At 50.2% G+C, this 25,042-nt stretch overlaps 1 pseudogene; it reads left to right on the forward strand.

The window, feature by feature from the left end:
* Nucleotides 1-16,849: 16,849 nt before the first annotated feature.
* LOC141155369 (protein transport protein Sec23A-like) overlaps nucleotides 16,850-25,042 on the forward strand; it is a 90,015-nt pseudogene continuing 81,822 nt past the window's right edge.

A 25,042-nucleotide genomic window follows, 5' to 3' on the forward strand; every position in this document is an offset into this window, starting at 1 on the left:
CCAATCTATTTAGGTTGTTATTCAGCCGCTTTTATATACCTGCTAACACCTGAGATCTAATTACTTTGGCCCACAGGGCAGCGCAAATTAATCTAGTTTTTTATCCAGGTTTCTATCTCTTATACCTTCTGGACAGGTAGTGGCTCCTGTTCTAAAATTTGCTGCATACCCTTAGGACCACCTACTAGCGCCACCGACTGATGCTCATTAGCAGTCTGTTCTCCCCTGCACTCCAGAATCAGCAGTCTGTGCTCCCCTGCACCCCAGAATCAGCAGCCTGTACTCCCCTGCCCCCCCAGAATCAGCAGCCTGTACTCCCCAGCACCCCAGAATCAGCAGCCTGTACTCCCCTGCACCCCGGAATCAGCAGTCTGTGCTCCCCTGCACCCCAGAATTAGCAGCCTGTACTCCCCTGCACCCCAGAATCAGCAGCCTGTGCTCCCCTGCACCCCAGAATCAGCAGCCTGTGCTCCCCTGCACCCCAAAATCAGCAGCCTGTGTTCCCCTGCACTCCAGAATCAGCAGTCTGTGCTCCCCCTGCCCCCCAGAATCAGCAGCCTGTCCTCCCCTGCACCCCAGAATCAGCATCCTGTACTCCCCTGCACCCCAGAATCAGCAGTCTGTACTCCCCTGCACCCCAGAATCAGCTGTCTATACTACCCTGCTCCCCAGAATCAGCAGCCTGTACTCCCCTGCACCCCAGAATCAGCAGCCTATACTCCCCTGCCCCCCAGAATCAGCAGCCTGTACTCCCCTGCCCCCCAGAATCAGCAGCCTGTGCTCCCCTGCACCCCAGAATCAGCAGCCTGTACTCCCCAGCACCCCAGAATCAGCAGCCTGTACTCCCCTGCACCCTGGAATCAGCAGTCTGTGCTCCCCTGCACCCTGGAATCAGCAGCCTGTGCTCCCCTGCACCCCACAATCAGCAGCCTGTGCTCCCCTACACCCCCGAATCAGCAGCCTGTGTATCCCCAGCACCCCAGAATCAGCAGACTGTGCTCCCCTGCACCCCGGAATTGTCAGCCTGTGCTCCCCTGCACCCCGGAATCAGCAGCTTGTGCTCCCCTGCACCCCAGAATCAGCAGCCTGTGCTCCCCAGCACCCCAGAATCAGCAGCCTGTACTCCCCTGCACCCCAGAATCAGCAGTCTGTGCTCCCCTGCTCCCCAGAATCAGAAGCCTGTGCTCCCCAGCACCCCAGAATCAGCAGCCTGTGCTCCCCTGCACCCCAGAATCAGCAGCCTGTGCTCCCCTGCACCCCAGAATCAGCAGCCTGTCCTCCCCTGCACCCCAGAATCAGCAGCCTGTGCTCCCCTGCACCCCAGAATCAGCAGCCTGTGCTCCCCTGCACCCCAGAATCAGCAGCCTGTCCTCCCCTGCACTCCAGAATCAGCAGCCTGTGCTCCCCTGCACCCCAGAATCAGCAATCTGTACTCCCCTGCACCCCAGAATCAGCAGCCTGTCCTCCCCTGCACTCCAGAATCAGCAGTCTGTGCTCCCCTGCACCGCAGAATCAGCATCCTGTGCTCCCCTGCACCCCAGAATCAGCATCCTGTACTCCCCTGCACCCCAGAATCAGCAGTCTGTACTCCCCTGCACCCCAGATTCAGCAGTCTGTGCTCCCCTGCACCCCAAAATCAGCATCCTGTACTCTCCTGCACCCCAGAATTGGCAGCCTGTATTCTGCAGTCTCAGTACTGCGTCCCAGAGTTCATTCCCCACCAATCATACAGTGATGGAAGAGCCTAGAAATATCAGCACCCTTTAACCTTTTGTTTCATGTTTCCGTTTACCTTCTATACCTCCCATTTACATTGCTTCTCACCTTCCCCAAAATACTCAATGTTAGAAAATATTATTCTACTCAAGGTAAAAGATGCTTGAAACAAACTTCCAGCAGATGTGGTATTCAGTGAAGATTGATTTTCCAATTACTGAGATAGGAGATGACAGTTGGTGCTTAATAAATTCTATGGAGAGGGGGGGGAGAGGAGGATGGAGCAGCTAGAGGCAGACGGACATTCTGCTGCAAGTTCCCTGCAACAACAGTTACAGTTCTCCATAGAACTTTCTGAGCACCAACAGTCATCTACTATCTTAGTAATGGGAACATTTGTGTTCACTGAATACAGATTTTACCCACGAATTAAGAATTTTGAGAATGAACAATCAGTTCAGGAGGAGAAAGAAGTTCTCTTATTTTCACATGTACTATTGATTCTTCAGAAAAAATAAAATAAAATGATGGTTACTCTTTAAATTGTGTGAAGTTGCTCATTTAATATGATGGCTTAATATCTGAGATGGATTGGAAGGCACCAATCAGAAGTGGACATACCATTGGTGCAGCCTCTGTAGATACACAGGGGCCCCAGAGCTAAGGGGGCCACTTTCATCTCCATAGCAGGTAGAATGATGCATTATGATGAACTATTGGACTAAAAAAGCCCATATATTATTCTTGCACGAGGCACTTTTCTGTCTGTGTCCACTCCTGGCATCAATGCTCATCAAAAATCCTAATAACTACATTCATAGATTAACAATTCTTACATTTAGTCCACAGCTACACTGTTTCTGGATTCTGTAGTAGATGGGTAACCAGTGCAATGACTGGCACAGAGTAGAGGCATCGGTGTAGTGGTTGCAAAGGAATATGATCCTGGCTGCTGGATTAAGGATGGATTGGAGAAGGGAGAGTTTAGTAAGTGGGAGACCGAGTAGTAGAGAGATGCAATAGTCCAGACAAGGAAGTAAGCGACAGTAAGCGTTTTTGCAGCGTCACATATTTTTATACCTAGACTATAAAGTTGACACGATATTTCATACTCGCGAATTCTCACCCAGCAGCGTGATTCCCTATACAACTTTCCTTTTTTATATATATCACTTTACTATTCTATATTTATTATATGCACCCCCTTTCTTCCTTTGTATGTCCCCCACATCCATGTACTTTAATAAAGGTTTATTTTACTTTATTACATCCATTCTGACTTGTTTTACTGACTTAATCAGTTAGTTTTCTGTGTCTTTTTTTTAGTATATAGTGTGTGTATATGTATACAGTATATTAGTGTGTATGTATACAGTACATAGAGTACATATGTATATAGAGTGTGTATGTATATATGTAGTATATGTTTGTGTATATGTACTGTGGGTTAAATAAGTATTTGATCCCTTGCTGTTTTTGTAAGTTTGCCCACTGACAAAGACATGAACAGTCTATAATTTTAAGTGTAGGTTAATTTTAACATTGAGAGATAGAATATCCCAAAAAAAATCAAGAAAATCACATTGTCTAATTTAGATAAATTTATTTGCATTTTGCAGTGAGAAATAAGTATTTGATCCCCTACAAACCATTATGAGTTCTGGCTCCTAGAGACCAGTTAAGACGCTCCTAATTAACTCCTTACCTGCATTAAAGACAGCTGTCTAACATAGTCACCTGTATACAAGACTCCTGTCCACAGACTCAATTAATGAGCCAGACTCTAACCTCTACAACATGGGCAAAACCAAAGAGCTTTCTAAGGATGTCAGGGACAAGATCATAGACCTGCGCAAAGCTGGAATGGGCTACAAAACCATAAGTAAGATGCTGTGTGAGAAGGAGACAACTGATGGTGCCATAGTAAGAAAATGGAAGAAATACAATATGACTGTCAATCAACATTGATCTGGGGCACCATGCAAAATCTCACCTCGTGGGGTATCCTTGATCATGAGGAAGGTGAGAGATCAGCCTAAAACTACACGGGGGGAACTTGTTAATGATCTCAAAGCCGCTGGGACCACAGTCACCAAAAAAAACATTGGTAACACATTACACCTTAAAGGTTTGAAGTCCTGCAGTGTCCGCAAGGTCCCCCTGCTCAAGGAGGCACATGTGCAGGCCCATATGAAGTTTGCCAATGAACACCTGGATGATTCTGTGCGTTATTGGGAGAAGGTGCTGTCGTCACATGAAACAAACATGAAACAAAAATTGAGCTCTTTGGCATTAACTCAACTCGCTGTGTTTGGAGGAAGAGAAATGCTGCCTATGACCCAAAGAACACCGTCGCCACTGTCAAGCATGGAGGTGGAAACATTGTTTTGGGGATTTTTCTCTACTAAGGGCACAGCACTACTTCACCGCATCAATGGAAGAATGGATGGAGCCATGTATCGTAAAATCCTGAGAGACAACCTCCTTTCCTCCACCAGGACATTAAAAATGGGTCGTGGCTGGGTCTTCCAGCAAGACAATGACCCAAAACATACTTCCAAGGCAACAAAGGAGTGGCTCAAAAAGAAGCACAGTAAGGTCATGGAGTGGCCTAGCCAGTCTCCAGACCTTAATCTCATAGAAAGTTTATGGAGGGAGTTGAAGCTCCGAGTTGCCAAGCGACAGCCTCAAAATCTTAATGATTTAGAGATGATCTGCAAAGAGGAGTGGACCAAAATTCCTCCTGACATGTGCGCAAACCTCATCATCAACTACAAAAAACGTCTGACTGCTGTGCTTGCCAACAAGGGTTTTGCCACTGCAACATGCAAAAAAATGTATGTAATTTATACAATGTGATTTTCTTGATTTTTTTTGGGATATTCTATGTCTCAATGTTAAAATGAACCTACTCTTAAAATTATTGACTGTTCATGTCTTTGTCAGTGGGCAAACTTACAAAAACAACAAGGGATCAAATAATTATTTCCTTCACTGTATGTATACAGTATATAGAGTGTGTATGTACAGTTGAAACCATAAGTTTACATACACTATATAAAAAGACACATCTGCATGTTTTTCTCAATATCCGACATGAAATCAGAAGAAACCTTTCCCGTTTTAGGTCTATTAGGATTACCATAAATTTTAATATTTACCACCAAATGCCAGAATAATGCGAGAGAGAGAATGTTTTAAGGCATTTTTATTACTTGCTGCAAAGTCAAAAGCTTGCATACTGTTACGGATCCGGGTGGTGGAACCTCTGTGCGGCGGTGCAAGGAGGGACCCAGAGGGTTGTGACTAAGTATCAACTCAGCCCGACCCTGGTCGTACGGCAGCTAACGACTCCGTGACCAGGGAGGGACCGAGCAGAGGGACCAGGTGCTACTCTGGGGACGACCTTGAGAGAGAGCAGGTGGCTACCACGGGTCAGAAGACTGGGACTGACCGGTATAGCGGATGGGCACAACAAGCAGGCAGAAGTCTCTGGGTTAGTTGACGGGTGGTCACGGCACGTGACGGCAGAGCAGGCAGAAGTCTCTAGGTTAGTTGACGGGTGGTCACGGCACGTGACGGCAGAGCAGGCAGTAGTCTCTAGGTTAGCAGACGGGTGGTCACGGCATGTGGCGGCAGAGCAGGCAGGAGCCTCCAGGTAGGCTAACAGGTGGTCACAGCAAGTGACGGCCAAGCAGGCTGAAGTCTCTAGGTTAGCAGGTAACAGGCAGGTAACAGGTGAGCGGGCTAGCAGGCACGGCAGGTAGCCGGCAGGTAACTGGCAGGTTCTTCCTGGTAAGCGGGCGGACTTGCCCATAGACAGACTGGCGGGTGAACGGAAGACAGACTGTCGGGCTGGAGAGTAGTCAGGCAGGCGGACTGGAACAGTAGTCAGGCTGGCGACTGGACCTGAGGGCTGAAGCAGAGGTAAGTATACTGTGCAACAACTTTTGCTCGGGCACCTCCATTTTGGAGGAGGTGTCTTATATATGGGAGGTCCTCCGGCTATTGGCCAGGGGACTCCTTAGGACGGCGCGCGGCCCCTATAAGAGAGAGGGAGCGCGCGCACCCTAAGCACAGTGCCCGGGAAGCTGGGCGCGCCAGCAGCAGCAGGAAGAGGAGCGCAGGAGGACGCTGCGTGGGGAGCAGGGAGGTGAGAGGGACGGCATCTCTGCCTGTCAGGGGGCAGACATGCCGATGCTACAGTACCCCCCCCTTTATGCCCCCTCTTTTTTAGGCCAGAAAGAAATTTTTCAAGGAGAAGCGGGGCATGGATGTTCTCCCTGGGTTCCCAAGTTCTCTCCTCTGGGCCAAACCCCTTCCAATCCACCAGAAAAAGGTTTTTCCTCTTACCCTTTTGGTGGCCAGAATATTCTCTACCTCAAAAACCTCCTCAGCGGAAACCGGAGCAGGGGAAGAACCTGGATTGTTGGAAAAAGAATTAAGCACAACTGGTTTGAGGAGAGATACGTGGACGGAGTTGGGAATCCGTAAGGTGGCTGGGAGTTTCAACTTGTAGGCCACTGGATTGATTTGTTTAAGGACTTCTAATGGACCGATGAACCGAGGGCCCAACTTGTAGGAGGGTATTTTGAGCCGAACGTGTTTGGAGGAGAGCCAAACCTTATCTCCCGGACGGAATTGAGGCGGATCCAGACGTCTCTTGTCAGCATGTCTCTTCATCCGCTCGGAGGACTGAAGAAGTGCGGACCTAGTATTCTCCCTAATGGTGGAAAATTCGCTGACCAGAGACTCCGCGGCAGGGTTGTCCACAGAAGCGGAGACGGGAAACGGAATCCGGGGATGTCGACCATAGACTATAAAGAACGGAGACTTGGAAGACGACTCGCTCTCATGGTTGTTGTAGGAGAATTCGGCCCATGGCAGGAGATCCACCCAATCAGAATGGTGAGCGTTAACAAAGTGCCGGAGGTAGCTGGTAAGGATCTGGTTGATCCACTCCACTTGACCATTGGACTGTGGATGGTAAGCGGAGGAGAAATCCAGGGTGACATCCAGCAGCTTACACGTAGCTCTCCAGAAATGTGAGGTGAACTGAACCCCTCGATCCGACACGATGTGGAGGGGTAGGCCATGGAGACGGAAGATGTGAAGGAAGAATTCCTTAGCTAGCTTTGATGCGGACGGGAGACCAGGCAGAGGGATGAAGTGAGCCATTTTAGAGAAGCGGTCGGCGACCACCCAAATGACTGTACAACCGGCAGAGACAGGGAGGTCTGTTATAAAGTCCATAGCAATGAGTTGCCACGGGGCATCAGGTACGGGAAGAGGCAGGAGATGACCGGCTGGTAGATGTCTGGGAACTTTGTTGCGGGCACTGGACAAACTGGCTGAGACGAAGTCTACCACATCCTTGCGCAGGGTAGGCCACCAGTAATGCCAGGTGATGAGCAGGAAGGTCTTCTTTTGGCCAGCATAGCCGGCTAGTTTCGAAGAATGACCCCAGCGAAGAACCTTCTCACGATCTGGTACTGCTACAAACGTCTTACCAGGGGGAAGACGAGTCAGATCCAAGGGAGCCACCTTCAACACCTTGGAGGGGTCGATGATGTGCATAGGCTCCTCCTCTTGATCGGAGGACAGGAAGGATGGGGACAAGGCGTCGGCTTTGACATTCTTGTCCACCGGGCGGAAATGTAGGACGAAGACGAAGCGGGCGAAGAACAAAGACCACCGGGCCTGACGCGGATTGAGTCTTTGGGCATTTTGGAGATATGCCAGATTTTTGTGATCCGTATAGATGATCACCGGGTAAAGAGCCCCTTCAAGCTGGTAGCGCCACTCCTCCAGCGCCAATTTAACGGCTAACAATTCTCGGTCTCCAATGGAGTAGTTGCGCTCAGACGAGGAGAAGAGTTTGGAGAAGAAGCCGCAGGTTACCATTCTCCTGGAAGAAGACTTTTGGGTGAGTACTGCTCCGGCTCTGGAGGAGGAAACATCAACCTCCAGGTAGAATTGTTTGTTGCAGTCCGGACAGTGCAGTACCGGGGCAGAGGAGAAGGCCTCCTCAGCTTTGGACGACCATACCTTTGGATTTGCTCCCTTACGGGTGAGCGCGGATATGAGAGCAGTCCGGGAAGAGCAGTGCGGAATGAAGAGACGATAGTAGTTGGCGAAGCCCAGGAATTGCTGAATCGCCTTCAACCCCTCCGGACGGGGCCATTTTAGGACAGCAGAGAGCTTCTCGGGATCCATTCGTAAGCTTGTCTGGGAGATGACGTAGCCCAGGAATGGAAGAGAGGTCTGCTCGAAGAGGCACTTCTCGTATTTTGCATAGAGGTGGTTCTGCCTGAGCCTAAGCAGGACCTGACGAACATCCCTCCAGTGTGTGGGATGATCCGGAGAGAAGACCAAGATATCGTCCAGGTATACCACCACGCAGGAGTAAAGAAGATCACGGAAGATGTCGTTGACCAATTCTTGGAAGACAGTGGGAGCATTGCAGAGACCGAAGGGCATCACAAGGTATTCATACTGACCGTCCCAGGTATTGAATGCCGCCTTCCACTCGTCTCCTTGACGGATTCGGACCAGGTTATACGCTCCACGTAGATCCAGCTTGGAAAAGATCTTGGCGCCCTTAAGGCGATCAAACAACTCGGAGATGAGCGGCAGGGGATATTTTATCATTACCGTGATCTGATTGAGTCCTCTATAATCAATACAGGGGCGTAGCGAGCCATCCTTCTTCTTGATAAAGAAGAATCCGGCTCCAGCCGGGGAGGTAGATTTCCGGATGAATCCCCTAGCCAGATTCTCCTCAATGTACTCAGAAATGGCCCGGGTTTCGGCCACCGACAACGGGTAAATACGCCCACGGGGTGGAGTGGCGCCAGGTACCAGGTTGATCGGGCAATCATATGGCCTATGAGGTGGCAGTGTCTCTGCTTCCTTTTTACCGAAGACATCCACGTAGGACCAGTAAGGAGCCGGTAGACCGGGTAAATTAGCTGGGGTAGGTGGTGGACGAGTCAGGCGAACCGGAACCAGGCAGGTCCTATGGCAGTCCTGCCCCCACCGGAGTACTTCACCGGATTGCCAGTTCAGCACGGGTTCATGTATCTGGAGCCAGGGTAGACCTAGCAATAGGGAGTGAGAGAGTCCGGACAGCACATGGAAGGAGATTTTCTCAGAGTGCAGCATTCCCACCTGCAGGGTTAGGGGCTCAGTGACGAGCAGGATGGTCACCGGAAGGAGTCTTCCATCCACGGAGGCGACGGACAATGGTTCAGCCAGAGGTTTGGTGGGAATTCGGTATCTCTCTACCAGTGACTGGGAAATGAGGTTTCCAGCAGCTCCAGAATCCAGATGAGCAATTTCAAAGAGACGGTTCTCTCCCCAGGAGATAGAGACAGACAAAGTCAGGGATGGAGAGGGCTTACTTTTGCCTAGGATGACCTCTCCGAGCAGTCCTAGACACTGCAGTTTCCCGGCCTCTCCGGGCAGGAACGGATTTGGTGCTCTTTACTGCCACAATAGAAACAGCTCCCCTCGGCTCGACATGACTCTTGGCGAGATTTGACCATCTTGGTCTGGTCGATCTGCACGGTTTCGGGCGAGTGCGCCCGGGGAGTGACTGGTTGAGAGGCAGGTCTCTGGGAAGTAGGAGCAAAGCGGAGGAGCTTTCTCTCCCGGGTGGTCTCTTTAGTGCGTTCTTGGAACCGGATGTCAATCCGGGCAGCGAGTGACACCAGGTCATCCAGGGTGGTAGGAATGTCCCGACCGGCTAGCTCATCCTTAATCCGACCGGAAAGACCCTCCCAGAAGATGGACACCAGAGCCTCTTTTTCCCAGGCAAGCTCAGAAGCGAGGGTACGGAACCGTATGGCATATTGGCCCACGGTGAGACTCCCTTGGCAGAGACGTAGCAGAGAGGAGGCTGAAGAGGTTTTTCGCCCTGGTTCATCGAAGTCTTTCCGGAAAGCAGCGAGGAAAGATGACAGGTCGGACACCAGGGGATTCCCTCTGTCCCACAGGGGATTTAGCCATGCCAGTGCTTCCCCAGTGAGATGGGACATGATGAATGCTACTTTGGCCCGGTCAGAGATGAACTGATGTGCGAAGAGTTCAAAGTGCAGGGTGCACTGGTTTATGAAACCTCGAGCTAAGGCAGGGTTGCCAGCAAAACGTGGAGGTGCCGAGAGCCGGGGTCCATAGCCGGACGCCATAATAGGACTAGGTTGTGGTGACGCGGAAGCAGGATCTGCCTGACCAGAGATGGACACAGACGGATTGGACAATGCCCCTAGGCGAGAGTTGACAGACCGCAGGAAGGACAGGACCGACTCCTGTTGAGCCCTCTGACGCAAGACCTTCTGGTGCTGGTCGGAGATTGCGGGGGTCTGGGGGCCACCGGGTTCCATGGCCCGAGCAAACTGTTACAGATCCAGGTGGTGGAACCTCTGGGCCGCGGTGCAAGGAGGGACCCAGAGGGTCGTGACTAAGTATCAACTCAGCCCGACCCTGGTCGTACGGCAACTAACGACTCCGTGACCAGGGAGGGACCGAGCAGAGGGACCAGGTGCTACTCTGGGGATGACCTTGAGAGAGAGCAGGTGGCTCCCACGGGTCAGAAGACTGGGACTGATCGGTATAGCAGATGGGCACAACAAGCAGGCAGAAGTCTCTGGGTTAGTTGACGGGTGGTCACGGCATGTGACGGCAGAGCAGGCAGAAGTCTCTAGGTTAGTTGACGGGTGGTCACGGCACGTGACGGCAGAGCAGGCAGTAGTCTCTAGGTTAGCACACGGGTGGTCACAGCACGTGACGGCAGAGCAGGCAGGAGCCTCCAGGTAGGCTAACAGGTGGTCACGGCAAGTGACGGCCAAGCCGGCTGAAGTCTCTAGGTTAGCAGACGGGTGGTCACGGCAAGTGACGGCAGAGCAGGCAGGAGCCTCCAGGTAGGCTAACAGGTGGTCAAGGCAAGTGATGGCCAAGCAGGCTGAAGTCTCTAGGTTAGCAGGTAACAGGCAGGTAACAGGCGAGTGTTCCCAGGTGAGCGGGCTAGCAGGCACAGCAGGTAGCAGGCAGGTAACTGGCAGGTAACTGGCAGGTGCTTCCTGGTAAGCGGGCGGACTTGCCCATAGACAGACTGGCGGGTGAACAGAAGACAGACTGTCGGGCTGGAGAGTAGTCAGGCAAGCGGACTGGAACAGTTGTCAGGCTGGCGACTGGACCTGAGGGCTGAAGCAGAGGTAAGTATACTGTGCAACAACTTTTGCTCGGGCTCCTCCATTTTGGAGGAGGTGCCTTATATATGGGAGGTCCTCCGGCTATTGGCCGGGGACTCCTTAGAACGGCGCGCGGCCCCTATAAGAGAGAGGGAGCGCGCGCGCGTACCCTGAGCACAGTGCCCGGGAAGCTGCGCGTGCCGGCAGCAGCAGGAAGAGGAGCGCAGGAGGACGCCGCGCGGGGAGCGGGGAGGTGAGAGGGACGGCGTCTCTGCCTGTCAGGGGCAGAGATGCCGATGCTACACATACATTTCATTAGTATTTGGTACAGTTGCCCTTAAACTGAATTACTTGGGTCAAACGTTTGAGATATCCTTCCACAAGCTTCTCACAATAATTGGTCGGAATTTGGGCCCATTCCTCCTGACAAAACTGGTGTAATTGATCCAGGTTCGTAGCTTGTCTTGCTCGCACCTGTCTTTTCAGCTTTGCCCATAAATTTTCAGTAGGATTGAGATCAGGGCTTTGTGATGGCCACTCCAAAACGTTGACTTTGTTATACTTATGCCACTTTGTTACCATTTTGGCGGTATGCTTCTGGTCATTGTTCATTTGGAAGACCCATTTCCGCCCAAGCTTTAGCCTCCTGACTGATGTCTTGAGATGTTGCTTCAGTATTGCCACATAATCTTCTCTTCTCATGATGCCGTCTATTTTGTGAAATGCACAAGTCCCTCCTGCAGCAAAACAACCCCATAACAACTGCCACCCCCGTGTTTCACAGTTGGGATGGTGTTCTTAGGCTTCCAAGTTTCTCCCTTTTTCCTCCAAATGTAACGATGGTCATTATGCCCAAAAAGTTCAATTTTAGTTTCATCAGACCACAGGACATGTTTCCAAAAATTAAGGTCTTTGTACCTGTGTACATTTGCAAACATTAATCTGGCTTTTTTATGTTTCATTTGGAGTAATGGCTTCTTCCTGGCATAGTGGCCTTTCAGCCCATGTTCATACAGTACTCGTTTCACTGTGGTTATTGACACAATCTTACCAGCTTTCGCCATCTTCTTCACAAGGTCTTTTGCTTTTATCCTTGGGTTGATATGCACATGTCGGACCAAAACACGTTCACCTCTGGGACACTGAACTTGTCTCTTTCCTGAGCGGTATGATGGCTGGACATTCCCATCTTGTTTGTACTTGCGTATAATTGTACAGATGAGTGAGGCACCTTCAGGTATCTTGAAATTGTACGCAAGGATGAGCCTGACTTGTGTAAGTGCAAAATTCTCTTCCTGATATCTTGGCTGATTTCTTTAGACTTTCCCATGATGCTACACAAAGCAGCAGTGTGTTTCAAGTGTGCATTTAAACACATCCACAGATGTGTCTCTAATTAACTCAGATGTTGCCAAAAAAAATAGAAGCTTGCAAACACATGACATCATCACATGGGCAGTCCAGAATTGTTTAAAGGCATAGTAATCTTAGTGTATGTAAATTTTTGACTTTGCAGTAAGTAATAAAAATGCCTTAAAACATTCTCTCTCTCTCATTATTCTGGCATTTGGCAAATATTAAAAATTATGGTAATCCTAATTGACCTAAAACTGGAAAGGTTTATTCTGATTTCATGTCAGATATTGAGAAAAACATTATGTGTCTTTTTATATAGTGTATTTAAACTTCTGATTTCAACTGTATTTATGTATTTTATAGTGTGTGTATGTATACAGTTTATAGTGAGTATATAGTGTGTGTATTGCACAGTATATACAGTGGGTACAGAAAGTATTCAGACCCCTTTAAATTTTTCACTCTTTGTTTCATTGCAGCCACTTTGTAAATTTTAAAAAGTTCTTTATTTTTTTCTCATTAAAGTACACTCTGCACCCCATCTTGACTGAGAAAAACAGAAATGTATAATTTTTTGTAAATTTATTAAAGAAAAACTGAAATATCACATGGTCATATGTATTCAGACCCTTTGCTCAGTATTGAGTAGAAGCACCCTTTTGAGCTAGTACAGCCATGAGTCTTCTTGGGAATGATGCAACAAGTTTTTCACATGTGGATATGGGGATCCTCTGCCATTCTTTCTTGCAGATCCTCTCCAGTTCCGTCAGGTTGGATGGTGAACATTAGTGGACAGCCATTTTCAGGTCTCTCCAGAGATGCTCAATTGGGTTTAGGTCAGGGCTCTGGCTGGGCCAGTCAAGAATGGTCACAGAGTTGTTCTGAAGCCACTCCTTTGTTATTTTAGCTGTGTGCTTAGGGTCATTGTCTTGTTGGAAGGTGAACCTTCAGCCAAGTCTGAGGTCCAGAGTACTCTGGAAGAGGTTTTTGTTAGAACCCTTCTGTTTGTTTTTTCCATCTTGTGTTTTGCGATCACGTGACCATCTGCCTTTAGATTCCAACTCCGCCCTTTTGGCTGTGCTGGACTTCAGTGTTGTTTGACTGTTTTGCTAGCCAGGTGCTTCTGTGCCTTTCTCTGTAAGCATCTAACTGATCTCACCAGGAAAGGTGCGAATAGGGTCCAGTGGACTACTGAGGCCATTGAAGCGTTTAAGTATCTCAAAGAGAGGTTCAGTTCTGCCCCTATCCTTATACAGCCTGATGAGACCAAGCCTATTTTGGTCGAGGTCGATGCTTCATCGGTGGGGGTCGTAGTAGTTTTGTCTCAGGAGAACAGGGATGGAGTACATCCTTGTGCCTTCTTTTCTAAATTAATTTCGGAAACCGAACTGAATTATGATGTTGGAAATCGGGAGTTGCTAGTCAAGCTAGGTGTGCACTTTTTTTTCTCGGTTTCATTTCTCTGTTACCTATATCCCTGGTACTAAGAATGTTAAAGCCGATGCTTTATCTCGCAGCTTCTCTCCTGTGGTCGGTGCCGAGGAGGAAGAGAGCATTTTACAGAAAGGAGTTGTGGTGGTGGCATTGGACTCCGTTTTGGAGAATGGGATCCTGAAAGCGCAAGATGATGCTCCATCTAACACTCCCCATGGGAGGTTGCTCTTGCCTAGAACCTTTAGGAGAGATTTGTTTGTGGAGTGTCATGAGTCTCAGTTGGCAGGTCATCCAGGAATTTCTGAGGCTAAGAGACTAATCAGTCGCAGTTTTTGGTGGCCTGGATGGCAGTAAGAAGTCATCAAGTGGGTGTACGGTGTGTGCTAGGTCAAAGGCTTCACATACTCCTACTGCGGGGTTGCTTTGCCCTCTGGAGGTTCCTAGTGCGCCTTGGACGCATCTCACAATGGATTTTATTACTGATCTGCCTGTGTCCGAGGGTTTTACTGTCATCTGGGTGGTCGTGGAGCGTTTTAGTAAGATGTGTCATTTGGTTCCATTCATTAAGTTGCCCTGCGCCAAGACATTCGCTAAGGCGTTTGTTAAGGAGATTGTCATGGCTTTCCCACCGATATTGTTTCTGATAGAGGACCTCAATTTGTGGTTCGCTTTTGGCGTGCTTTTTGTGACAGGTTTGGAGTCCATTTGTCATTTTCGTCTGGGTATCATTCTGAGTCTAATGGATAGACTGAAAGAAAGAACCAGGATGTTGAACAGTTTTTGCATTGTTTTGTGGTGGACAATCAAGAGGTGTGGTCTGAGTTTCTGCCTCTCGCAGAATTTGCTCTTAACAATCATACATCCTCCCCTGCTGGGTGTTCTTCTTTTTTTGTTGTACTTGGAGACATCTGTCTTTTCGTTCGTTCTCCAAATTGGGGTCGGCAGTGCCGGAGGAGGAGAGTTTTTCCGGTGATTTGGAGAGAGTTTGGATTAATGTATGTGACGCGCCCCCTGAGCCGTGGGGATACCCGGAGCCGGGCCTTGTAGATGCTGGGGGTTGTAGTCACCGTGGCGGCGACCCCGTCCGTGACCCAGGGCGGTCAAACCAAGGGGGTAGTCTATGTGTACAAATGTTAATGTCCGACTACGCCACCTGTGGAATACGGTTATTGGTAACCGCCGCTGCGGAGCAGTCCGCTGAAGCTGGTGGTAGGTGCAGCAAGGTGATGTGACTCCCCACAGGAGGAGTGTAGCTTCAGGGCAGTGTGACTGGATGATGGTAGTGATTAATCCTGTGTTTCATGTTTCCTTGTTGAAAAAGGCTGATGTATCAGATAGGGAGGCCACTGTCACAGTTCCTCCGGTGGTGGAAGACTGCGAATATGAAATTTCTCGTATCTTGAATTCTAGATGGCATAGAGGGAGATTACAGTATCTCGTCTCCTGGAAGGGTTTCGGTCCCGAAGATAACTCCTGGGTAAGGGCGGATGATGTCTCTGCTCCTAGGCTTGTTAGAGCTTTCCACAAGAGGTTTCCGGATAGACCTGGGCCTGGAGGATCCGGAGGAGCCTCATAAAAAACCCTCCTGTTTGTTTTTTCCATCTTGTGTTTTGCGGTCACGTGACCATCTGCCTTTATATTCCAGCTCCACCCTTTTGGCTGTGCTGGACTTCAGTGTTGTTTGACTGTTTTGCTAGCCAGGTGCTTCTGTGCCTTTCTCTGTCAGTTCGCTTGGTCCTTCTTTGACCTCTAGTACCTTTTTGGCAATTTGTCTTTTTATGTTCAGCAACAACTTCTCTGTTTAGGAAGTGTCCCATTTTTGTTCCAGTCCTTAGTTCTTTTAGGGACCCCTCCACTTATGTTATAGGTCTTCGTTCAGATTAGCCGAGGACTAAGGAGGGTCTGTTCAATAGGAACAGGCAGCCCGCTGCATTGTAGAGATTCAGCTTAGTCTTACTGTAGGGACAGCTTTCCCCTTTCTTTCCTTAGTACATATTGCATGTCATAACAGTTTTCATCCAGGATTTCTCTGTACTTGGCCGCATTCATGTTTTCTTTAATTGCAACCAGTCGTTCTGTCCCTGCAGCTGAAAAACACCCCCATAGCATGATGCTGCCACCACCATGTTTCCCTGTTGGGATTGTATTGGGCAGGTGATGAGCAGTGCCTGGTTTTCTCCACAAATACCTCTTATAATTATCACCAAAAAGTTCTCTCTTCGTCTCATCAGACCAGAGAATCTTATTTCTCATAGTCTGGGAGTCCTTCATGTGTTTTTTTGAGCAAACTCTATGTGGGCTTTCATACGTCTTGCACTGAGGAGAGGCTTCCGTTGGGCCACTCTGCCATAAAGGCCCGACTGGTGGAGGGCTGCAGTGATAGTTGACTTTGTGGAACTTTCTCCCATCTCCCTACTGCATCTCTGGAGCTCAGCCACAGTGATCTTGGGGTTCTTCTTTACCTCTCTCACCAAGGCTCTTCTCCCACGATTTCTGAGTTTGGCTGGATGGCCAGGTCTAGGAAGACTTCTGGTGGTCCCAAACTTCTTCCATTTAAGGATTATGGAGGCCACTGTGCTCTTAGGAACCTTGAGTAATGCAGAAATTCTTTTGTAACCTTGGCCAGATCTGTGCATTGCCACAATTCTGTCTCTGAGCTTCTTGGGCAGTTACTTTGAGCTCATGATTCTCATTTGGTCTGACATGCACTGTGAGCTATGAGATCTTGTATAGACAGGTGTGTGCCTTTCCAAATCAAGTCCTATCAGTTTAATTAAACACAGCTGGACTCCAATGAAGGAGTAGAACTATCTCAAGGAGGATCACAAGGAAATGGACAGCATGTGACTTAAATATGAGAAAAGGGTCTGAATACTTATGACAATGTGATATTTCAGTTTTTCTTTTTTAATAAATTTGCAAAAATTTCTACATTTCTGTTTTTTTTTTCAGTCAAGATGGGGTGCAGAGTGTACTTTAATGAGAAAAAAATTAACTTTTTAGAATTTACGAAATGGCTGCCATGAAACAAAGAGTGAAACATTTAAAGGGGTCTGAATACTTTTCGTACCCACTGTAGTTAAAATCAATCATTCGTGTTATGAAAAGTCTCAGTGAAGCCCTCACCTAAGATATAGGATGATCTCGGTTTCATGTACTATAGGGAGGAGACAGCCAAACAGATAGACGAGGATGAGACCATGAATGATAACATCGTTTTCATGTAAGTTCAGATATTTACTGTTAATATAATAAGATATAGACGTGCTCCTATAAGAGAAATGCCAACATCATTTATTCTCATCCCTTCCATAACCCATACCACTAACATTTGTGGTTTTCCAATATAAAACAATGTGGCCAAAGATGGGAAATAGCAAGCACAAGGACAGTGATTAGCTGCAGCGGTCCCATGGGTTGTCGTTAACTTCATTGATGCAGTACAGGATTTATCATGTGACAATGGATCTTTTTATTTTCTCAATTTTGGTCCAATTATACAAATCCTACTGATAATGTCACTGTCCCACAGTCTTGTGTTTGCTTATGGGGTGGTCAGGTTTGGGCGGTCAGTGATCGCGGTCAGTACTCGGACCGCGCTTCACATCTAAACCAGGCATTAATGTATTCTAATGAATTGTAGACCCTGCTTACCCCGATCTGCATGGCCGCTACTAGGTAACAGTCAGGGTCAGCTAATCAGTGGGGTCTCCATCTGGATCCAGACGTCTGCTTCCCTGGTATTGGGGGCAGATCCTAACAATTGGTCATCAGTATTCTAATCCTGGGAGACCCCTTTATCTTTGTGATGGAGGAATAGAGAAATTTTGCTTAGAAAGTATTTGGGTTGGAGTAAGAAACTGGGGAATTTCCTCTGTCTGTCGCGCTCTTGCGAACAAACCTTTACAGATCCAAATCCCCCGTTACTGCACATTTACATGAGATAATATATGTTTCATGTATTGTAGGGACAAGACCACCAAGGAAGAAGAAGAAGGTGAAGACCATCAGGAGCAGGTAAGAGCAGAGATTACTGAGCAAACCTTCTAGATCATGTAACGGACTGGATGGTGGAACCACTGTGCCGTGATCTGAGGAGAGCCTCGGGGGGGGTGACCAGGTGCCTCACCAAGTCCCACCTCAAATGCACAGGCACGGCCGCTGACGGAACCGAGATCCAAGGAGAAACGAGGGAGGCTGGACCAGGTGCTACACCAGCACTGACATTGGGTAGATGGCAGCTTAGCCCCAAGGGACAGGAGGCAGGAATGGTAGACTTGGCAAAGACTGTCTGGCACAGCTGGTAGACAGGCAGGCAGGTGGACACGGCTGATGGGCAGGCAGGTGGATACGGCTGATAAACAGGCAGGCATGGCTGATAGGCAGGCAGGTGTATACGGCTGATAGGCAGGCAGGTGGATACGGGTTATAGGAAGGCTGGTGGATACAGCTGATAGGCAGGCTGGTGGGCACAGCCCCTAAACTAACCAACCACAACAATGTTAAATATAAGAAAGCTTTATTTGAATCAGGGTTCACATAAGATAAATAGTAATAGAGTAAAAAAGAGCCGCACACTGTGAGGGACAACAAGAAAGGAAAGAGATCAGCTAAAGATGCAGACTCAGTCTCTGTAGGGAATATTACATATAAACACAAATAAAGTGCATAAGCTTATAAATAAGACATTAGCCAACAGTATGTATATGCATGAATACAATACCTCCAGGAGACGGGCACATGTGGAACCTGATGCATATGACGCGCCCCCTGGGCCATGTTCAAGGGGATACCCGGAGCCGGATCTGTATGGGGGTAGTAGTCCTTGTGGCGGTGACCCGGTCCGTGCCCAGGGTGTCAAACTAAGTGGCAGTCTATGGCAGTAGATGTTGTTAAGTGTCGACTACGCCACCCGTTGAGTGCGGCTTTGAAGCCGCCGCTGCAGAGCAGTCCGCTGAGGCCGGTGGTATATGTGCAGCAGTGATGGTATAACCCCCAACGGGAGGGGTATGGCCTCAGGGCAGCAGGTGTGGATGATGGGGGTTGTGATGGTGCAGTAAGAAGACTCAGAGTCGGGAGATGCAGTTCAGGGTTTTTACTTACTGGTGTCCTTTTAGTCACTCTGGCCTTGAGTGACCACCCGAGCCGTGCTGCGTCCACCAGGTCCTGGACTCGGCCAACCCCCAGGCAATTCCGGAGCGTGGTCCTGAGCTCCTTTCTGACTCTCCCTTCTTCTGGCCGTTCCCACCAGGGATCCACTTTTGGCCGGCTCCCTCGGGTCTCTTGGTGGTCAAGCCTCCTCTGGGCTCCCTGACCCTATACTTGGTATGCCTTTCTAGTGGATTTGGTGAGGGTCGTGGCAGATCCTGACCACGACCTCCGGTTCCTGGCTAAGGTTTGTTTTGGCCTCTGCCAGCTTGGGATCCGGTACCCTTGTCCGCCAACCCTTCACCCTTCTGTCCTTATTCTGGGATCTTGGGGTTCTCTTCTTGTTTCCTCTCTGGGTCCTTCTTACTCCTCTCTCTCTGCAGGCCTTGCTCTGGAGCTGGGCCCAGCCGGAGCCACAGCTCCCTGTCAGCCCTCCTGGCTGAGCTCCTCTGCTCTGCTTCTCAGGCTCTCTGACTGACTGACCTAAGATGGTGCCCCCCTTATATACTCCCTCTATGTGTGAGCCCAGGTGACCAGCACCCAATGAGCTCCTAGCTTTACCCAGACTGCTCCCCCTATCTGCCCCTACACTACTGGGATGTTCCACCCCCCTCCCACTCCAGCCAGGGACAGACGCTGTCGTACCTGCACATATACTGGTGGGAGTACCGTAGTTCTGTCCCCCGGAAATGGGATGTATGTAGTGCATGCAGCCTACTAGCTCAGTTCCACACTCCATCCTTACCCGGGAGTGGAATACCACACCTCTGGGTTGAGGTGCAATACCCCTGTAGCAGCCGAATCCTCAGGGTGCTACATTCCCCCCTGGTAAATCACAGCACGTCCTCGGGCTGTAAAAGAATAAAAACATCCACAAACATACAAATTTTCTTTCAAAAACATCATAAACATATAAAACACTATATATATCATCAGCATAAAACTTTTCATATAAAACTTTTCATAGTAAACATTCTTGTTCCTCCGGCCACGGTGCAACTTGTGACCGGGTAAAGTGCAACAGTCTCTTCTGGAAAAAACACAGTTTCCTATAAAACCAGTAGGGGGCGCCTTAAAAAGCGCAACTATATACAAGGGGAGGTATGGCCGCTCTCAGTCCTCGACCAGTGGGATTAAGGAAAGAATGACCGCTCTCAGTCCTCGGTCAGTGGGAAGAAGGAACATACGGGTAATTATGCACAGTTCTTTTTACCGTACTCTAGTAGCGGCGTCCTCCTAATACTTCCTCCGTGTACCCTTCAGACCCGTCCGGGTCCTCTTGCTCCTCCTGACACCTCAGCTCTTTCTCTGTCAGCCGGTGTACATGAAGGGCATAGGGTCCTTTGGCACATTGGTGCCGGGTAAAGGTGACCTCATCACCCAGGTAAAGGTCACGACCTCTGTGTCCCTCCGGTAGGTGGGACTCGACATCTCTTCTGGTCACGAAGACGTCGCCGGGGGTGTGATGGTCTCTGATGAAGCCCCAACCGTGCTGCAACTGGAATTTAATTACAGTCCCGGTGGCACGGGGACCGTGGGCTGCACGGGGGTTCCTTCGGGTCCGGCTCTTTTGTTCTGCACTTTTTATTTGCAGCCGCTGCTCGCGGACCCGCCTCTCTCTTCGTTCTCGGTCAAAGACGTCCAACTGCTGGCGGCAGCACTCCGCACGCTCAGCTGCGGCCGCCCGGGTCTCCTGAGTGAACCCGATGAGGTCTCCTCCTGCGGGGTCCCACTCGAACTGCGCCTCCTCCAACGAGAGTGGGGTGATCTTGGCGGGCGCCGGAGCCGGGTTCAGGGGTTCGCACAGGGGTCTTTCTTTCCGGAGTCGGGGATGGTGGTACTCCGGTGGCCACACAAAGGGCTGCCCATCCGGGCAAGTGTGCTGGGCAAATAGGTCTTCACCCAGGTGTGGCGCTGTGGACGTTGAGGGCGCGGTGGTGGTAGCGGCGCCCAGGTTTACCAGGCCTTGCGACCAGGCTTGGGGTACCCTGAACGTGAAGGGCACCGTGAAGACGGCGGCGCCCGGGTGTTCCTGACTTTGCGACCAGGCCGGTGGCTCGGCAGAGGTAGAGGGCGCTGTTGGTACTGCGGCGCCCTGGGGCACTCGGCCTTGCGTCCAGGCCGGTGGCGTCTCCTGCTTGGCCGCGCTCAGGATTGAGGCGCGTGACGTCACAAGAGGCGTGGCCGCGGCTCCTGCTTGAGGCCTAGTCTGGAGCGGTAGCGGAGCGGCAACGGGCACGATCGGTGGGATTTCGGGCTCTGCGACGGGGAGCGGGGGTAGGCTTACGGTGGCCGGGCTTGGGGTAGTGACGTCCCCTTTACTTGCCTCCGTATCTTCAGCTCCCTCTGTGGCGTCGTCTCCGGCCTCAGTCCCTTCTGCATCCTCTTCAGGGGCAGGCGTGCTCCTCGTTGCGGGTGGTGTGCTTCGCTGGCGGGCTCCAGCCTGCTGGGCCATCTCTCTGCTCCATGCGGCCAGTACGTCTCGCTGCACTCGGGCCATCCTCTGAGCCAAGCCCTCCAGTGCGGTCCGTGCAAGCTCCCGATCTCTGGGGAGCTGCGCCAGGATCTCCACCAGGCCTTCTGGGGTTGTCGCTTGCAACAGGCTCCTGATCACTGGGTCGGTGCTGCCTGACTCTCCCTCCATCTCCGGGTACGGCTCCTCCAGACTCCTCCAAGCTGCTCCCATCTTCACTCTTTTGTTCTTGGTCCGCCCACACTGAGGGTGGTCCCGGGGCAACTTGGTGATTGTCAGTCCCAGGGGCAGTCCCCTCACGCTGATGGACATCTCAAGCATCACAGTCTCTGCTGGTGGGGGCGGTCTTCGTTTTTGGCGCCATTCTTGGTCCTGGCCCACGATGGGAGGTGGCCTCTTGCCACCCTCTGGCACGCCCATAATGGCGTCCGCTCTGCCAGGGCGGGAAATCTTTTCTGATGGCGGGAATCGTCTCCCAGTGGCGGGAAACTCTGCAGATGGCGGGAAAAGGCTGCAGATGACGGGCAAATGGCGGGAACCGATCCTAGATGGCGTCCGATGGCGGGGACCCTCCGGAATCGGCGGGAGACTTCTTTTTGAGGTAAATGCGAACTTCTTCAGGCACGCAGTACCCGGTGGTTGCGGGCACGTAATCCTGCCGACTACGCCAAAAGTTGACGCGCCCCCTGGGCCATGTTCAAGGGGATACCCGGAGCCGGATCTGTATGAGGGTAGTAGTCCTTGTGGCGGTGACCCGGTCCGTGCCCAGGGTGTCAAACTAAGTGGCAGTCTATGGCAGTAGATGTTGTTAAGTGTCGACTACGCCACCCGTTGAGTGCGGCTTTGAAGCCGCCGCTGCAGAGCAGTCCGCTGAGGCCGGTGGTATATGTGCAGCAGTGATGGTATAACCCCCAACGGGAGGGGTATGGCCTCAGGGCAGCAGGTGTGGATGATAGGGGTTGTGATGGTGCAGTAAGAAGACTCAGAGTCGGGAGATGCAGTTCAGGGTTTTTACTTACTGGTGTCCTTTTAGTCACTCTGGCCTTGAGTGACCACCCGAGCCGTGCTGCGTCCACCAGGTCCTGGACTCGGCCAACCCCCAGGCAATTCCGGAGCGTGGTCCTGAGCTCCTTTCTGACTCTCCCTTCTTCTGGCCGTTCCCACCAGGGATCCACTTTTGGCCGGCTCCCTCGGGTCTCTTGGTGGTCAAGCCTCCTCTGGGCTCCCTGACCCTATTCTTGGTATGCCTTTCTAGTGGATTTGGTGAGGGTCGTGGCAGATCCTGACCACGACCTCCGGTTCCTGGCTAAGGTTTGTTTTGGCCTCTGCCAGCTTGGGATCCGGTACCCTTGTCCGCCAACCCTTCACCCTTCTGTCCTTATTCTGGGATCTTGGGGTTCTCTTCTTGTTTCCTCTCTGGGTCCTTCTTACTCCTCTCTCTCTGCAGGCCTTGCTCTGGAGCTGGGCCCAGCCGGAGCCACAGCTCCCTGTCAGCCCTCCTGGCTGAGCTCCTCTGCTCTGCTTCTCAGGCTCTCTGACTGACTGACCTAAGATGGTGCCCACCTTATATACTCCCTCTATGTGTGAGCCCAGGTGACCAGCACCCAATGAGCTCCTAGCTTTACCCAGACTGCTCCCCCTATCTTCCCCTACACTACAGGGATGTTCCACCCCCCTCCCACTCCAGCCAGGGACAGACGCTGTCATACCTGCACATATACTGGTGGGAGTACCGTAGTTCTGTCCGCCGGAAATGGGATGTATGTAGTGCATGCAGCCTACTAGCTCAGTTCCACACTCCATCCTTACCCGGGAGTGGAATACCACACCTCTGGGTTGAGGTGCAATACCCCTGTAGCAGCCGAATCCTCAGGGTGCTACACATACACCCGCTATCAACTTGCGCCGTACAAGTATAATGAATGTCCGTAAAGAGGTAATCGATGGCGGCTTTATTATCTTGAATGGTGCGAGCTGCAGTACCGGGCACTAACATTCATTCAGATGGTGACCAGGACAGAGTATAAGCTATGCTACTTCCTGTGTCAGAAGATCAGGAGATCTGCTCACATTTCATGAGTCTTCTGGACGTGTTTGTAGATTAAGCGACTGCATTCAATATCATGGGATCTCTGAGACTGGAGGATGTAGAGTAAGTGAGTGCACTCAATATCATGGGATCTCTGAGAATGGAGGATGTAGAGTAAGCGAGTCCACTCAATATCATGGGATCTCTGGGATTGGAGGATGTAGACTAAGCGAGTGCACTCAATATCATGGGATCTCTGGAAATGGAGGATGTAGAGTAAGCGAGTGCACTCAATATCATGGGATCTCTGGGAATAGAGGAAGTAGAGTAAGTGAGTGCACTCAATATCATGGGATCTCTGGAAATGAAGGATGCAGAGTAAGCGAGTGCACTCAATATCATGGGATCTCTGGGAATGGAGGATGCAGAGTAAGCGAGTGCACTCAATATCATGGGATCTCTGGGAATGGAGGATGCAGAGTAAGTGAGTGCACTCAATATCATGGGATCTCTGGGAATGGAGGATACAGAGTAAGCGAGTGCACTCAATATCATGGGATCTCTGAGAATGGAGGATGTAGAGTAAGCAAGTCCACTCAATATCATGGGATCTCTGGGAATGGAGGATGTAGACTAAGCGAGTGCACTCAATATCATGGGATCTCTGGGAATGGAGGATGTAGACTAAGCGAGTGCACTCAATATCATGGGATCTCTGGAGATGGAGGATGTAGAGTAAGCGAGTGCACTCAATATCATGGGATCTCTGGGAATAGAGGAAGTAGAGTAAGTGAGTGCACTCAATATCATGGGATCTCTGGGAATGAAGGATGCAGAGTAAGCGAGTGCACTCAATATCATGGGATCTCTGGGAATGGAGGATGTAGAGTAAGTGAGTGCACTCAATATCATGGGATCTCTGGGAATGGAGGATGCAGAGTAAGCGAGTGCACTCAATATCATGGGATCTCTGGGAATTAAGGATGCAGAGTAAGCGAGTGCACTTAATATCATGGGATCTCTGAGAATGGAGGATGTAGAGTAAGTAACTGTACTCAATATCATGGGATCTCTGGGAATGGAGGATGTAGAGTAAGCAACTGCACTCAATATCATGGGATCTCTGGGAATGGAGGATGTAGAGTAAGCGAGTGCACTCAATATCATGGGATCTCTGGGAATGGAGGATGTAGACTAAGCGAGTCCACTCAATATCATGGGATCTCTGGGAATGGAGGATGTAGACTAAGCGAGTGCACTCAATATCATGGGATCTCTGGGAATGGAGGATATAGAGTAAGCGAGTGTACTCAATATCATGGGATCTCTGGGAATGGAGGATGTAGACTAAGCGAGTGCACTCAATATCATGCGATCTCTGGAGATGGAGGATGTAGAGTAAGCGAGTGCACTCAATATCATGGGATCTCTGGGAATGGAGGATGTAGAGTAAGTGAGTGCACTCAATATCATGGGATCTCTGGGAATGGAGGATGCAGAGTAAGCGAGTGCACTCAATATCATGGGATCTCTGGGAATTAAGGATGCAGAGTAAGCGAGTGCACTTAATATCATGGGATCTCTGAGAATGGAGGATGTAGAGTAAGTAACTGTACTCAATATCATGGGATCTCTGGGAATGGAGGATGTAGAGTAAGCAACTGCACTCAATATCATGGGATCTCTGGGAATGGA

The sequence above is a fragment of the Phyllobates terribilis genome, unplaced genomic scaffold (assembly GCF_046119375.1).
Source record: "Phyllobates terribilis strain yellow unplaced genomic scaffold, ASM4611937v1 Scaffold_7__3_contigs__length_470593459, whole genome shotgun sequence".
Classification (NCBI taxonomy): Eukaryota; Metazoa; Chordata; class Amphibia; order Anura; family Dendrobatidae; genus Phyllobates; species Phyllobates terribilis.